At 39.5% G+C, this 17,010-nt stretch overlaps 1 protein-coding gene across 3 annotated transcripts in view; it reads right to left on the bottom strand.

Moving 5' to 3' along the window:
• ELK3 (ETS transcription factor ELK3) overlaps window positions 1-11,434 on the bottom strand; it is a 50,854-nt gene extending 39,420 nt beyond the window's left edge. Inside the window, exon 1 of one of the 3 annotated variants that reach the window (XM_039358140.1) lies at window positions 10,937-11,434. The gene's annotated coding sequence lies outside the window, so the exon portion shown is untranslated. Of the gene's footprint in view, window positions 1-10,461; window positions 10,483-10,936 lie in introns of those variants that run through there. The other 2 variants (XM_039358139.1, XM_039358141.1) reach the window with 2 other exon arrangements.
• Between the last annotated feature and the right edge of the window lie 5,576 nt (window positions 11,435-17,010).

The following is a 17,010-nucleotide window of genomic DNA, read 5'->3' as shown; positions in this document are numbered from 1 at the left end:
CACCAGTTCAGCCAAATTTACTTATAAGTTATATCAACAGTTATAATTCAAGACACAACAAAACAAAATATCTGGGTGAGAAGAAAGAGGAAAGAGGCCAACTTTTTCCACTCTCCTTTTCCATTCCCAGTAACACTTCATGTTTGCCTAATGAGTGAAAAATCTAGAAAAACATTTTTTTTAAAAAAACTAAAATTTCAGGAGAACACCAAACTTTAAAAAAATTTCTCTTGCTTTGAATATATATTTTAATTTAATTTGGAGATTCAGGCAAACTTTTAATATAATATAGCCTGCAGCAATGCTGATCTTTGATCCAGAAGGGCCTGACATTTGCTAACATCATTAATGTTTATTCCAATTTGTGTAGTTTTTTTTAAAAAAAAATTACTTAATACTTAATGTACTCTTGGTGAGATGGGGGGAGAGAGAGAGAGAAAGAGAGAGACCCCAAGATATCCATTAAAGCAGGGGTCCCCAACTCCCGGTCCATGGACCGGTACCAGGCCACAGCATGCCAGCAACCGGTCCGCACAAACAAGCAAAGCTCCATCTGTGGGATGCAGGCAGCACACAAAACCACGCACTCTCCGGTCCATGGAAAAACCCTTCTCCACGGAACTGGTCCCTGGTGCCCAAAAGGTTGGGGACCTCTGCATTAAAGTACATAGAATCTTTCATATATGTGGGAGTAAATTCCCCTGTGAGGAAATTACTTTAGAGTAGAATTATATAGGCAGCCAATTTGGTGTAGTGGTTAAGGCACCAGGCTAGAACCGGGGGACCATAAGTTCTACTGCTTTCAGCACAAAGCCCAGCTGGGTGACCTTGGGCCAGCTACTGCCAACAACATTGCCAAGAAAAGGGCAAAAATTTGTTCAGGCAGTCACCAGGAGTCAACACTGACTCAAAAATACACGCACATATACACAAAAGGATTATATAGGATTGCCTACTTAATCAAAACATTTCAAAGCTTAAGACAAAATTCTTGAGTTAACAAGAAAGAATGCACAAGTGCACACAAATAATTATCACGTATATATAACCATATCACTTTAGGTGTATTTAATCTCTCTTATGCAACCAACCTGGGCTAGAAAAATAAGTTTAACAAAAAAAACAAGGAGTATAAGGAAAGACAAGGGATAAAGTGAATGTCTGAAATCAAAGAAATGGCTGAAATGTCCTTGGAAGAACTATGGGTTTTGTTGAAGATAGAGCAAGATGGTGAGCATTTGTCCATACAGTCATTAGGTTTCAAACACAACTCAGCTGATATTCACATCCATATGTGCATGAAGGTTGTCTGCAATAAGACAGTCCAAACCAGGAAGTTTGATTCAGTGTATGGATTCTATTTCCTGGATTGGGAACAGGAAGGAAATGAAGATAGCTCCTGCTTGCTTGCTAAGATTTTTAAAATACTAGTTGTTCAGTGTTTTAAAGAATAAGCACTTGGAAAAGCACATAAATCTACACTGATTTGAAAAATTAATGACAATAAAATAAAATGCATATAGACTTCTCATACTTACTGCCACACTCATATGGTATGCATCTGTAATATACTGGCACAACATTAGTTTGCACACAAAAGAACTTCCAGGTTTAAAGCCAGACCATATTTTTATATTTTCCATATGTATCTCTATTGTAGTCTTCTCATCGCAATGTGGCAGTGATAACTATTTTGCTGACTTAATATAAAACCATTTTCTTAAAATTTAAAATTTTACATAAAAAAATTATAGATGTGAGCAGAATCAAAAATGTAAAGCTATAATTACTGCTCTGTAATCTTACTATAGTCAACTATTTACATGTTCACTGAAAAGTATTTATTTTACTCTATCTAGCAAATCTGCACTTTATTTAAGCTTTTAAGCATACTTTTTGCCTTGATTTTCTTGCAAAGGTAATGCTGTATCTGCTGATAGATATTATTGCATATCTAAGTTAATGATATAATAAATTAGTTGAAGCTGCAAAGAGGTATTTTTTAATATTGATATTTTAAAGATATTGTTGATTCCATGATACAAAGTGGTTCAAGAAATTGTCTTTTGTATCTCTTGATCTACTCCTGGAATTTGTCTTTAAAATAAATGGATAATTTGCTATAAGGATAGAGATGTAAATTATTATGGAGTTTTCCAGACATACATTGGTCAGAGTTCATCTTCCCATTTCAGTTTACTACTAGACCATTTAAAAAACAAACACAATCTTGAAAATTGGTCTAGTGAATTTGGCTTTCTAGAGGAAAGCCAAAATTCCTTGATTTGCAGATTACTAGAGGTACTTCTTCATAGATATCCAGAATTGTTCTTGAAATCCTAGGCAATCATGGACCCAGTTCATCTAGGAGGTCATGAGAAGAAGTAATGTGATGTAACGGAGGGAATTATTTACACATATCTTGGTCAGATCACTCTATGATTGGCATAGAATTAATGTTGCCAACTTCCAAAGGAAAATCAAATTAATTCAACCAGACTGTCCAAATACCTAATGGATATTCTTGGCTCCCAAAGGATTCCGGAGGATTTCCCCAAATCTATAGTTGGCAATTTTACTGAGAGCTTAGTCCCATCCTAGAATATGGAGATGGCAGCAGCCTTGGATAGGATTGCACAACTTTCCCTTGCTTCTCAATTAATAAGTAATCTGAGGAGCTCTGGTAGAAGAAACATCAGAGGAGACACCTCAGGTATGCATGTAATTCATATTAATTTTGCCAATGGTGAAAGACAAAGAGTGAATCCAACCAAATATGAGGGAGAGTTGAGGTTTGAACAGCATCATGGTAATAGAGACAGAGAAACAACAATATTTCTATGCTGTTATTACATCAAGAGTCCTACTGCGGAGGCTTATTTAATATGACCCAAACTCCTTTGGGAAGAATGAACTGAAAGAACGTTTGTTAGGCTGCTGCAAAGAGATTGTGGGTTAATTCTTAGTAGCTGCAAAGGGTTCAGAGGAATTTAAAGGCGTCATACTGAGATGAATGCTTGCTAGGCAGGTTCTAATGAATTAGCAGAGGCTTTCTGCTAATTTCAAGGTTATTTGGGTGTTTGAACCTGTTACCTTGAGGAAATGAAAAGGATTCTCCATAGCATCAGTTCTGCCACATGCAGCCTGATCACTGTCTTTCCCAGTTGGTAAAAATTTCCAGGGAGGTGATAAGAGGTGGCTAGTTTCAGTTAGGAAAGAGGGTGGTACTATTGGCCCTGAGGAGGCTGCAAATGCAGATAGCTCAAGAGGAAACTATTATTTGGATTCTTTTCAGCAAAGGTTTAGGTCTGGGTATGGAATGTAATTCATATTAATTTTGCTTCTGGATAACCTGAGGTAGAACCAGGATAAGGGAACTGTAACCCTCCTGCTCTTCTTGACTTCTTGGATGCCTTCACTATTATATTTTTCTGGATTATCTGTAAGGGTTGGGAGCAAAATACACTAATTGCAATGGTAGTTTTTTCAGAGTGGACAATTCAATATCTACATGAGATTGCTAGGGGATGTCACTCACTAGCGTAAAAATATCATCAGTAAGTGGATTGTATTCAGCTGCATATTTGAACTCCAACCCAAATAGGACATCGCTGAAGTTCTGTCCCAATGTAAGGAGCCTTTCAGAGTCTGGCTAAATAGGAACAGACTTAGAATCAATTCCAGCAAAACAAAGTGGCTGTAGATACATTCCAGAGATATGGCTCTGGGTGGGACTATGCTTCCCTGTTTAACTTGTTTAAACAAAAAGGTCTTCCTGCACCCACAACTCTTGCTTGAAAAAAAGGAAGCAGCTATAGTTAGGAGACCTTTGCACAGTTCCACCATATGCTTTAGTTACAGCCTTTGCTTTGACCAGTTGGGTTGTGGTAATGTGTTCTACTTTGGGGTCAAGAATAGGCATGGGCACCAATTGGTTTGCCATAGGACACCTTTATATTATATAAGGCAAACCAATTGGTGCCTATGCCTATTCTTGAATATATCCTCTCAAACTCAGTCAGGTTGGATGGTGATCTTTGTTGTTGACCATTTTCAGGTCCCTTCAGAGATGTTCAGTAGGGTTCAAGTCAGGGCTCTGGCTGAGCCAGTCTAGGGCATTCTCAGAGCTGTCCCTAAGCCACTCCTGTGTTGTCTTGGCTATGTGCTTAGGATCACTGTCATGTTAGAAAGTGAACCTTTGGCCCAGTCTGAGGTCCTGAGCACTGTGGAATATGTTTTCATTGAGGACAACCCTGTACTTTGCTCCATTCAGCTTTCCCTCAACCCTGACCAGTCTCCCAGACCGTGCTGCTGAAAAACACCCCCACATCATGATACTGCCACACTTCACTGTTGGGATGATATTGGGAAGGTGATGAGCAGTTTCCTCCAGACATAATATTTAGAATTGAGGCCAAACAGTTCCATCTTGGTTTCATCAGATCAGAGAATTTTGTTTCTCATAGTCTGAGAGTCCTTCAGGTGCTTTTTTGCAAATGCCAAGCGGGCTTTCATGTGTTTTGCTCTGAGGAGAGGCTTCTGTATAGCCACTCTGCCATAAAGCCCAGACTGGTGGAGAGCTGCAATGATGGTTCTTTCTGGAACTCTATCCTATCTCCACATAGGATCTCTGGAGCTTTGTCAGAGTGACCATCAGGTTCTTGGTCACCTCTCTTATTAAAGCCCTTCTCCCCGATTACTCAGTTTGACTAGGCGACCAGCTCTTGGAAGAATCCTGGTTGTGGCAAACTTCTTCCATTTGAGGATGATGGAGGCCACTGTGCTCTTAGGAACGTTCACTGCAACAGAAATTTTATTGTAGCCTTCCCCAGATCTGTGCTTTGAAATAATCCTGTCTCTGAGCTCTGCAGGCAGTTCCTTTGACCTCATGGCTTTTGCTCTGCTGCTACAGTATGCATTGTCAGCTGTGAGGCCTTCTATAGAAAGGTGTGTGCCTTTCCAAATCATGTCCAATCAATTTAATTTACCACAGGTTGACTCCAATCAAGGTGTAGAAACATGTTAGCAGCGATCAAGGAGGAGAGCACTAAAGCTAAATTTCAAGTGTTGTTGCAAAGGGTCTGAATACTAAAGCCAATGTGATATTTCATTTTTTTCTTTTTAATACATTTACAGACATTTCTAAAACTCTGTTTTCACTTTGTCATTACTGGGTACTGGGTGTAGATTAATGAAAAAAAAAATTTCAACAACTGTAGAATAAGGGTGCAGCATAACTAAATTGATAAAAGTGAAGGGGACCTGAATACTTTCTGAATACACTGTATTTAAAGTCCCCAGATCAGCATCAAATTGCCAGGCTCAAATTATTCTACAGTTAGTCTATACATTTATTGTCTATACACTTGCATATGTATTTTCAGACATTTTATGTCAAAGTCTACCTTTAATTTTCACATACATTCATAATTTGTTTTAATTATACCATTTAATTATTTCATTCAGTTTTTATTGTATTTGATATTTAGGCCACCTTAAAACATTATAAAAGGGCAAATTCTAAATCCATAAATATATTCAACCTAAAGTATATATTTTTACTTATGTAAGCTCATGTGTACAAAGATTATTAATAGAAACATTCTCAAGGGGAAAAACACTTCCAGTAAACATATGTTTATACATGTTATGAGAAATAGCTGAAAGTTACCTTCTCCTGCAATATGTGCCTTTGTGCATAGTGAAAAGTAACATGGCTCAGAAGCAATAATAAAATGTTTAAAGGGTTGGCACACAATCCATAGCTGAATAGACTAAGAGAAATAAGTTTGCATAGAAACTGTTGCATGATATTTTCACTTCATGTAAGATAAACCTATACTATAATAGAAATCTGTTTTGCAGATGACCTAAGATACAATACAGCATAAAACCACTAGCAAAAAACTTCTTTGTTATTCATATATAAGACAGTAGATTGAATAAAGATATTTATGAATCCTTCTTAATGGATAAAAAAGCTCTTGTGAACATTCTTAAATTTTACAAAATGTATTATTATTGTTGTTTAATATTACAAATAAGATACTAAACAGTTTATACCTTTATACAGAATGCATGTTCAAATAACTAACCTGTATCATGAAAAGTTTAGAAAAATAAATCCTTACAATGTTCCTATTAACCAAATCATTGCCTTAAATAATCTCCTTCCAACATATTCATTTTTTTTCTCTGTTAGAAAGAAAATTCTGCAAAGTTTCAAAGTTTATTTTGCATTTCAAGTTCTAAAATTCAGAGTTAAATGCAAATGCTTTCTCCTGAACAGTAATTCAACAGATGAATATGATTTTAAACTTGGGCTGCATTCTGACTTAAGATACTGCACTTCATTTGAGAATTGTGAGTTCTTTGGAGTATTTTTAGAGTTTGTTCCTAAACATGGATGCACATACTGCTCGTATACTGCAAGAATAGGTAATCCAAAAAGAAAAATCAAATTTGCTTTTTCAAAAGGGCAAACTACATTATTTATTTATTCATCCCGTTTATATAGCTATATACATTTTAGCAACTCTACATTATCACAATTCTGATGCTTAGTAAAAATCAATGCCCTTTATTGTCTATGTTTTATTCTAAGTTATCACCAATTTTAATCATACATTATTTTTTAAGTCAGCAAAATTCCTAGGAACAGATACCAGTATGTTCTTGTCTTTTAAGTGTTTCTCAGAAGATTCAAGTATACCAGTTGGTTCACTGAATAAGAACCTTCAAATAGAATTAACTCACATAATCATTCAAGACTACAGAATGATTGTGGAAAACAAAGCTGCACAGAAAGCTATGACAAATATGTCATTACAGCTTTTTTATAGGATTACAATTGACATAGAGGAAGAGGCCAAGGCTATCAGATCTCTTTCTGGAAACCAAACAACACCTGAGCTAAATGTGGCACGTAAAATCAATATTTAGTTTGCAAATTTTAAATAAATTTCTACAATTTGAGTATGAGTCAACTACGGAAGTGAAAGGTATATTATACACATATTAAACGACTTAGTTAAAATATATCCTGCAGCAGTTCTACCACAAATTAAAACAAAGACCACCATGTCTAATACAGTTTATTCCATAGAAATAGAAATTGTATTATCTAACCAGCTGATAGTCAGCAATAGATTACAGCTATACAGCTTAATAGAAGCACTGTACTAAAGAAAAAAAATCCTAATTATATCCCAGTCTCAATTTAAAAATATTTAAATATCTTGCAGCATGACTTCCGTGTGTGTGTGTGTGTGTGTGTGTGTGTGTGTGTGTGTATAATGAACACAAAGAACTGTAATCAGAAAAGAAAACTAAAGAAGTCTAGAATGTATACAAAAGAGTGTGATTCATTTTTTTGGCCTTTCTGCAGCCTAAATTCATAATATATAGACCATAGCTAGCATCAGTTTACAATTCCATTCTGGAATCATGGGAATGTGTGAACAGAAAGCAAGCCTACAGTCTATAGTAAATGAATGATCAGATCATTTTTATTTATTAAATTTGGAGCCCATGCATCTCCTCACATAGTAACTCTAATCAGTCTAATCGGACTAGTAAATATATTCAAAATTTGGAACAAATACTGGAACTCTCTGAAATCAATAACTTGGTATAAAGATATTTAGTTGAGAAACCAGTAAGCACCCAGAAAAGTAAAGGAACTAAACGTATCTTCCATAGAGAATGCAGCATAGTACTCTTATAAGGGAAGCTAGCTATATTATACAAATAATGAAACAGAAACTGAAAAACAAAGAAATCAAACCATTAGCCTCTAAATGGTATCATTTCTAGGACTCAGGAATTATATTTAGTTAGCTAATTCATTTATTATCAAAATTATATAGCCATTCATCTCACAAATGTGACACTATGAAACAAATAACTTTTTTAAAAAAACATTGTATTTTCTGCTTTCTCTTTCATTTTTGTTACATATAAATTAAAATAGCAGCAGAATCTCACAAAAGGCTACTTTACAGATAATTCCACTTAGATCCCTGGAGCACAACTATATGATTTATAATGACTTTCAGGGTAAGATTTGCCCTAGAAGTCATAAATTTCAATTAAAAATATGAATCTCAAGTTTGAATAAAATTTTTAAGTAAGAAGAAAACAGTGATCCTGAACTTTTCTGTTCAGGTAGCTAATCAGAGATCAATATAGAAAATTAATCTATTAATCAACACAGACAGAAGATGCAGTGTGGTCTCCTAGGACTTTAGTACTTTTAACACTTAACACAATTACTTTCTTATACCAAAGATTCAGGCTCCACTTTTAAGACAGATATTGTTTGGCATCCATCAATTTTCCTGCACAAAATTGGAATTGATCAGCAAACTTCATTTTTGTTCTGTTTTAAGAGTTCCCCACTGCCAAATGAGCTCATGTACCAACTGTTGACTGTTTTGTCTTTGTCAAAAGCAATTTATTGCTTCCCTGGCAGCTTGCTGTGTGAGGAGAACAAGAAAAAAGAATAGTCAGCAAAAGGACACCAAAAAGAGAGCATATCATCGCATATTGCCTTTGGCTCTGCTGCTACCCACTGCTTGCTTCAATCAATCCACTATTAGCATACAATGCAACCTCCAGTTGATTGCTTCTGCAGGAATGCAGTCCTCAGAGAAAAAAGGATGCCCATTCCTGGTATGATCATAGCTTGAATAGCTCACTAAAATTCTGATGCAAAGTATTACAAATTCTATGGATGAAAGTCATTCCAAAATGCCATATAGTCCCCTGGGATTCTACAAGCAAGCCTACTTCTGGGAACTATAGCCTGTTTCATTTTGGTTGCACATCAGATATCCAAAGCAAAAGCACAAACTTCTTAAAACACTCTCAGAATACAGCTTGATGATAATCTCCATATGTATTTAATGGATTTCAAGTTCTGGATTTTTTTTAAAGGGGGGGTTGTGCATTAATACAATCAGAGTTGGAAAAATATCTGGTGCCAGAATGTTTGTTTAGAATAGAAAAAAGTTTTTTAAGTTATTATATATACTTTGAAAGTTCATTCAAATGGTACAATTGTCCACTTGTGATTATAAATATATAATTTAGATTAATAGTTTGTAATCAGATTGTCTTTTTAAGAAGCTATCCATTATTAAGATAATCATTTTATTTACCAGTAGTGTGATTATACTTTTACATATAGTAGTTCATCACGATATGCAAAATGTCATAACTGTACAGAGGCTTTAAAACCAATAAACCACATTTACAAAACCAAAGCTCTTCTATTGACCAATGCAGCGTTAAATTAGCTTGCTCCAATCCCCCATCCCCCCTATCTCCGTTAAATAAAGATGTAACTTGTCTCCCTTTCAACAGTAGTGCAGAAAGGCCGAAAGGGCTTCACAAAACCCTCCTGTGTTAAGGAACGGAAACGCCTAATGAGATTAGTTGGTGTGTGCAGACATTACTTAGCCATGACTAAATGGGCTCCCTTCCTGCAACCAGTGGAAAATTCAGGGAACTTTTTCCTCCTGCAGCATCGCGGTCCCTTCTTAACCTTCAGCAAAGCCAGATCCAAAAACAATTCCCCCCTTCCCTCTTGTGAAACCGACGGTGTGTACAACTTTAAAATGGACGATGGGGCTGCTTAGTGGAAGAAGCGGCTGAACGGGAAGGAGGCTCGCTCGCTCCCTTTTTCTCTAGATCACAAAGACAACCGTAAAAGAGCGAATACATAAACCTGAGAAGGAGAAAACCACAGAGTTTCTTTGTGAGCTGCAGTGACTCATTTTCAAGATGTTGTCTGCTGCCAGTTTCAAACCGGAAGCGCATGGCAATTAGTCTTGCTGTTTCCAGACGAGCCAGAAACTCTCCCAACACTTCCCCCTCCTCCTCCCCCCAAGCCCCTTGGACGGTCTTATTCCTCTCTTTGCAGCCCGAAACAATTTAAGCAACTCCCCTAATCTCAAAGAAGTCCAGACCGGTGTACTGCCCCCTCCCCTCCCCTCCTCCCACCCACCAATCCAAATTCATTGCCTCAAAAACTAGGCACCCCCCCCCCGGGCTCCTACAAGCGAGCTATTATCGCCACGAGCCTCTGTAGGTCCAGAACGCACGCAAAAGCGCTCCCTCCCACGCGCGCCGGAGTCGGCTCGTGACGACCGTCGGCGCTCCTTCGGAGTAAAGGCGGCTCCTCCACGAAACTGTCAGACGAGCTCTTTCCCTCCCCGCTTTCCCCAAGTGCTGACCCCCAAAGCTCCTTTCTCCACACAGAACAACAGGGCCCTCCGCGGCCGCCACACTCCCGGAGAAGCGCTCGCACCGAGAGCTAGGCAACAGTGCGCGGGATTCCGACCCCAGACCCGCCAGCCACCTTATACAAACATCTTGCCCCCCCGCCTCCAAATAAAAGTCCTTCTGCGCCTTCCCTGTTGGCCAATGGCAGGTGGAGTCTCCTCGCAGCTCCCTCACCTCATCCCTCCTGGTCGTCTCCAGAGTCCGTTCCTGCCCTGCCGGGGGAGGGGTCCTCAAGTCGTCCTCTCTCCGGCAACCGAGGACTAACGTTTCGGAGCTTTTCCTCCCCCAGATGTCCCCCCTCCCCGCATGCACACATTCGCTGGCAGATGGCATTTCGCCAGCAGCAAGAAAAGTCACCCCAAAACTTCCCCCCCCACTGGCCCCAAACACGCGCACCCCAAACACGCGCACCAAACACGGCTCCCCTCCCCTCCCCTGGCCGTCCCAACCGGATGCCTTGAGGCGAGGCAGGGATCCCCCTGGCACGACCCTTCTGGTGTTTCATCGGGAAAAGCAAAGCGCTCGTGCAAGTTATTTTGAAACCAATAACTGCCCAGAAGCTTTGCATTTGCCTTCGGCTCCCACCTGTCTCCCCCACCACCCTTTTCCTCGCCTCCAAACTCTCTTCCAACTTTATAGAGTTACGTACCCAGCGTCAGGTCTGGTGGGCTTCTCTCCAGCCTCTTCTCGCCGCTTTAAAGAGAGCTGCGTAGAATCCCCCGGTTTTCCATGCTGACAGTCCTCTAAAACGCTCTGTTGCTCTTGTAATGAGACCCTGATTTTTCCCCTTGTTTCTTTCTGCCTTCCACCCCCCCTCCTCGCTAGTGTGTGTTTGTGTGTGTGTGTGTGTGTGTGTGTGTGTGTGTGTGTGTGTGTGTGTGTGTGTGTGTGTGTGTGTGTGTGTGAGAGAGAGAGAGAGAGAGAGAGAGAGAGCAGGAAGTTAGGGCAGTCAGACAGAGAGCCGGCTCACTTCCTTTCCTGCATTATTCCCCAGGCGATTTGCTTTCTGTGTAAACAGGCTTTTCCTCCCTTCTCCCCTCTCTGGCCACTGATGTGCAGGCAGCATTGCTGTAATATAAGACACAAGCAGAGTAAAGCGGTAACGGGACTCAGCCTCACACACAAACCAGGGAACTCCAGCCGTTCCCTCTGACCTCCACCTCTTCCTGTTCTGCACCCCCGGGGAGGAGCTTCAAACCAGACCTACAATTTTGCTCATCAGCCTTAGCTACTTGAAACACAAGGTAGCTTTAAAACAAAAACAAAATAAACACCAATTACACCCAGCTCTAAGTGATTCAACTATTTTTGTGGCCTTAAGAGAAGGAAATTGCAAACATCTTTCATACACACTGCTAAAAGTTGTTTGACTTGATTGAATAATATACTAAAACCATGGAAGTCATAGAATGCATTTATTATATTGCATGTATATGCTGCAGGTATCAATATTCCTATCCAGGCAGCTAAATGATTAGAGAGACAATAGATTCTGTTTTTCAGATTTTGTCCATCATGCTCATTGTTCTAAGAATTTTACTGATAGATTTAGAAGCACTTGGTAAAGTACTTCTAAAATACAATTTTTACAAAAATTCAAAAGCAACATTTCATTTGCAATAATCACTATCACAAGTATTCCACTATACCACTGTGTAAGTAACAATCTAACATACAAGCTTTGCTGGGATTTAAACAGCTTATTTATGTATAGAATTGCATGCTCATTTCTTAATTTAAATGATTTGTACTGCACAATTTACGCAGAAAAGTTTTTAAAGAGGCTTATAGATCAATAAATAAAATATAGTCTCTGCTCTCAGATTTGTAACTGAAAAATGTTCATAGGAAAAGGAAACAATGATAGGGAAAGATAAAATGTTTCATTCAGTGCTATAGTCAGTATGTAGCAGACATGTCAAACACAAGGCCCTCGGGCCAGATCCAAGCCACCTTGTGGTTTCTTCTGGCCCAGGGATCTGCTCTGGAAACAGTGAAGGACCGGCCTGCGGCACCCCGGCCCAAGTCAAATGGGTACTGATCTACAACCTGGTGCCAGCCATCAAAGCCAGAACATGCTCAGCCTTAAAGCCACGGAGCAGCCCTGAAACCAGTGACGGGTGCCCCCACCCAGCCCCCTGGGCGCACACGCAGGTGGAGTCCAGGGTCCCTGCTGGCTGTCTTGCCCTGCAGGCTAATTTCATCCAGGACGCAGGTGCTGGCTGTCTCCTGTGCGCACACCCAGGGGTCAGGGCAGAGGTGGTGGGAGGCTCCTCGCTGGTTCAAGGGCTGCCCCATGGATCCAAGGCTGAGTGCATTCTGGCTTTGATGGATGCAACCAGGTTGTAAATCAGCACCCCCCCTCCAATCAGCACCTCCATGGCCCCCTCGCTTTCCTAACCTTGCAGCCATGAGGTTTCCCTTTCACAAGGATCAGCCCTGCCCACCCTTGTGGGATACCAACGGCCAGCAGCAGCAGCATGGAGACTGGCAGCACTGGTAATCCCATCACTTCTTCCTGAACACGGAGGAAGGAAAGAGATGAGAAGGAGAAGGAAGAAAGGAACGGAGGAAGGAAGGAAAGAATGGAGGGACGGAGGAAGAAAGGAACAGGGGCAGGGAGGGAGGGAGGGAGGGAGGGAGGGAGGAAAGAAGGAAGGAAGGAAGGAAAAGCAAGGCATGGCAACTTGATTGGAGATGCCTCAGTTCATGCAGTTCTGCTTCAATCCTGGATCCTTTGAGACTTGGGCTCAAAGGAGACAGGACTTTATTGGCAATCCAAGTTCACATTAGTATTCTTGAATTGTGAGCTCTTAGAAAAGTATCCCCTCCTTGTGTGTTGCAAACAGCCATTTCCAGTGGGAAAAACAGGACAAAGCAGAGTGGGGGAAAATATTTTCCTTTGCTATATTTCCAGTCTCAATTAGACCATGGCAGGGTCCCTTCAGAAGAGCACTTTTAAGGATTATGTATTAATAGAAAAGCAACTAACTTACCTCTGTACCTAAAAGCTAAAGCTGTTGCACATAAAAAACAGAGGAGCTCTGATAAACTATCACAGCCACCATTTTGACAGTTTTGCTGTACTGTTGTCTGTGGACGCCCCCACTAAAAGCAAGCATGGGATAAACTGAGCCTGGTTTGTTCTTAATCTTTTAAGTGGCCACAGACTACTAGAAAAAGTGGCATTTGATCACAAGGCAACAAAGCATCGAGAAATGTTTCCCCTTTTGCATTTGAGTATCCAAGAAGGGACAGGAAAAGAGAAAGGGAAAGAGGAAAGACAAACAAAAAGAAGGAAAGAGGGGAAGGAAGAAGAAGGAGTATGAAGAGGGAAGGAAAAAGAAGAAAAGGGGTGAAGGAAGGAAGGAAGGAAGATTATAATGAGAGGGAGGATGGGTCTGAGGGAAGTTCTGCCTTAGCAGTTGGCCACGAGCAGCCCCTGCTGCCCTTTCACCATCCCCTTGTCCCCTCTCCTGATCTCTCCTGGTGGTCTCCCATCATATCATTGAGGATGCTTTGGTTACAAAGCTGGGTCTCTTCGCAGGGAGAGGGAGTGGGCCTCCCTCTGACCCACACACTTTGCCCTCCCGCACACACCATGAGCAACTTGGCCAAGGAGCAGTAGTAGTAGCAGCAGTAACAATAAGAGCCTTGAGGAAGAGGTAAACGCAGCTGGGTGCCCCCTTGGGAAAGGCTGGACTGAGTGCTTGCCTGCCTCACTGGGGGTCCTCTGCATGGCCTGAGAGGGACAGCAAGGCTCCTCCAGTGGACAAGGGTATGGTGCTCGCCCTGCTCTTGCCTTCCTTGGCTGGAGATGATCCCCCAGGCCCCCTGACCACATGTGCCCCCCAACATGAGCAATGTTGAGGTGGTCACGCCAACCCCAGCCATGCCCACCCCAGCCCCCCAAAGTCAACCATAACACCGATATGGCCCTCAATAAAATTAAGTTTGACATCCCTGGTATATAGTAATCAAATGAGCAGAAAACTACTAGCTGGAAACATTGATGGCAAAGCTACCAAAGAGAATATACTGCATACATAAGTGGACAATTGCCGAGATAGTTGAACATCACCTCAAAAATGAAGGGTAAGCTAAAAAAAAATTAAAAAGAAAAGTTAAGAGGGCCAAAATATTTTGAGGAATGTGACATGCACTATAATTGAAGTTCGGCTTGAATCCACACTGCAGGGTAGGTGAGATCTCATGAAATCCAAGAAGGTGCCAGCATGAATTTCTTTCATTAAAAAATGGAAATATTGTACAAATTAGTAGAAGGAGAACAAATCAATCCTGGGCAAAGTAGAATGTAGAGAATATTCCATAAGAATTAAAAATATTTAGTCCAACAATATTTTTAAAAGAAATAGAAGCAAAATAATAGCAGGGAAGATACTCAGACTACATGCTAATAAGAGTGTTAAAGCAGTGCTAAAAGTGAACTGAAGACTGCAGAAATGGTGAATTATTTATATGTATTATCTCTTAAAAGATGTACAGTATATATTTTCTCAGTCTGAAATAATGGAATAAATGGTAGAAACAAGATGTAAATTAAAGACCTTAATATCAAAAATAAGCAAAGTCACCCAAGATTTTTTTTTTTTAAAAAAATCCATATGTGAAATGTGTATAGGTCTTTCAGTATAACTATTCTTGTCCCTAAACATAATATTTACAGGATACAACTGGAAAACAGCCAGTTTTAAATACTTGATTTAAAAAAATGGAGTCAAAATTGGGAAACTACAAATTAGTTTATTAGCTTTTGATAAATTGGTACAAAACATTAAAGATTACATAACTGGACAAAATTACACAGAGAGAATTGATAAGACAAATTAATAGTTTAGCTGTTAATAATTTGTGCCATTGGTTTCTCCCTTATTATCAGATGACTATTGTACCTGACTGTTTCTTCATAATCTGCATTTGAATTTTCGGGTTGTGAAAATGAAGCAAAGTAAAGAAACCTGTATTTGTTTTAGTTCCATCTGGAAGTTACCCTTACTTCTCCTTTGTACAATATGGCAAGCCAATTTACAGTACAACGGACAGCTCATTATCCAGGCAAGGGTGCAGAAGGAACTAAGTAGCAAGTACAAAGTATTTGCAGCTAAGCTCTAACTTTGACTTGTTATGCCATCCAAAGGTAGCCATTAATACCAACTTTCAAACTATTTTTTCAAGTCCTTCAGTAAACAATCTAAGTAAACTCAGGAGTCATGGAATAAGACAGCAACTGTTGTTTTTTTCTCCTTGGATAAATATGTTTCCTCCAGGGAAATATGGCCAAAGCCACATGCCAGCAATAGGTAGAAATACAGCAAAAAATCAGAGGTGGAAATAAACACTAATACATGCATCCATTCATTCCACTTCCTCTGTGATACAGCACTAGGGATTTCTAGTTTAGAAAATGTAAGCAATGGGGAAATATAATAGTGGTTGACATAATTAAAGAGTGCATAAAATAGTGAGTGAAATATCATTTCTATTTTTTTTGTAATACTAGGAATCATCTAATGAAACTGAATGGCAGGAGTTTAAGGATAGATGAAATAATATATTTCTTTGCAAAATTCAGATTTAAACTATGGAATTATTACAACATTATCATCTTAAAGATTTGTGTTCTTATATTGCCCTAATCCAAGGTTTATTTAACTAGTGTTTACTGAGTAAGTCACTAACTGGATGAGCTCACTCATCATAGCAATGCTATTCCAATACCACAATATCTCAGTTCATTCATTCAATTGGTCTTCAATTATGGTTATTTCCAGTCAAGGGTTATAGGACTACACTCTTCTTTAAAGAATTAACAAATTATATATGGTCTGGAAACCAGTGGGGTGCACAGTAATAGGGGACCTTAGGATCTGCCTGTGTAATACTTCTGTTGTGCAAGCTGTACTGGCTTGTAGTTATTGTTTTTCAGATGCAATTCAAGATTCGTTATCACTTTTAAAGTCCTATATGTCACAGGGCCAGGTTATTTGTGGAATCAACTTTCCCTGTTAAGCCAAACAGAGTGGACATGCTCCTAATCCCTTCCCTTAAATATTACCATCTGATGGGAGCTAGGAAGCATGCTTTTTTCCATGGCAGCCCTTGCCCTATGGAACATTCTGTCCCTTAAAATTTGGCAGGCCCCTATCCTCCTAGCCTTCCATAAAGCTTTGAAGACCTGTCTTTCCCCCAAGCACTAGGATAAGATGATGTGACTTGGGGCCAGCTTTTTGCTGTTTTTAATGTGTTTAGTTTTATATTTTTAATATGACTTTTATGCTATTTTAACTTTTGATTAGGAGCTACCCAGAGTTGGTTATAAAATGGGCAGCTATATAAACTTTTTAAATAAAATAAATAAATAACAAGAAATAGAGTTCGATAGGTATTACTAAATTTGCAGATTCAAAGTACTTTCTGAAAGAAAATAAGACTACTTTCTGTTCCTATTCCCTGATTCCCTGATTTCTGACCTTTGGTTTACACTATATAAATATGGTATTTATGGTATTATCAGGAAAAGACAGTAATTTGTGTCTCATCTTGCAATCAACTAACTGTACAAAAGAGTGTCAAGCTCACTCACAAATTTCTCTGTTTTGCTTTTAATATTAGCCAACAAACTATAAATTCCTGGTTCCAGGATATATAGGCCATAGTCAGTTGTAAGTTGTAGGCAGAAGGCAATAATTAGTGTCCTTAATT

This window comes from Crotalus tigris, unplaced genomic scaffold (assembly GCF_016545835.1).
Source record: "Crotalus tigris isolate CLP2741 ecotype Arizona unplaced genomic scaffold, ASM1654583v1 scf7180000019004.2909048, whole genome shotgun sequence".
Taxonomy (NCBI): domain Eukaryota; kingdom Metazoa; phylum Chordata; class Lepidosauria; order Squamata; family Viperidae; genus Crotalus; species Crotalus tigris.
Note: the sequence above shows the minus strand (reverse complement) of the source record. Positions and strands in the feature narration are given on the sequence as shown.